At 26.8% G+C, this 284-nt stretch overlaps 1 protein-coding gene across 1 annotated transcript in view; it reads left to right on the plus strand.

Moving 5' to 3' along the window:
* Window positions 1-284, plus strand: part of LOC119587575 (carbohydrate sulfotransferase 9-like) — a 17096-nt gene that overhangs the window by 13406 nt on the left and 3406 nt on the right. The gene's annotated exons all lie outside the window — the stretch shown is intronic.

Here is a 284-nt window from a genome sequence, read left to right on the forward strand (position 1 = left end):
TCATTACGAATGCTTTACCATGAAGAAGAACATTTTAAACATTTTATGCAAGTGGACACATTCAATGAATCATTATTATGGGTGTGATTATTAGCACCAACCAACTTCTTATCACTAGCTTCATTAGTTATGATTGGTTGCATTTTTAATCAATATCAGTGATTAGAACATGCATTTTGATGTTCATGATTGTTAATTGATGATAGACATACTTGCTATCATGGTATTTTTAATTTATGATAATGAAATGTATTATAAGACAAAAATAAAATTAAAACCTATTA

The sequence above is a fragment of the Penaeus monodon genome, chromosome 22 (genome assembly GCF_015228065.2).
Source record: "Penaeus monodon isolate SGIC_2016 chromosome 22, NSTDA_Pmon_1, whole genome shotgun sequence".
NCBI classification, from domain to species: Eukaryota; Metazoa; Arthropoda; class Malacostraca; order Decapoda; family Penaeidae; genus Penaeus; species Penaeus monodon.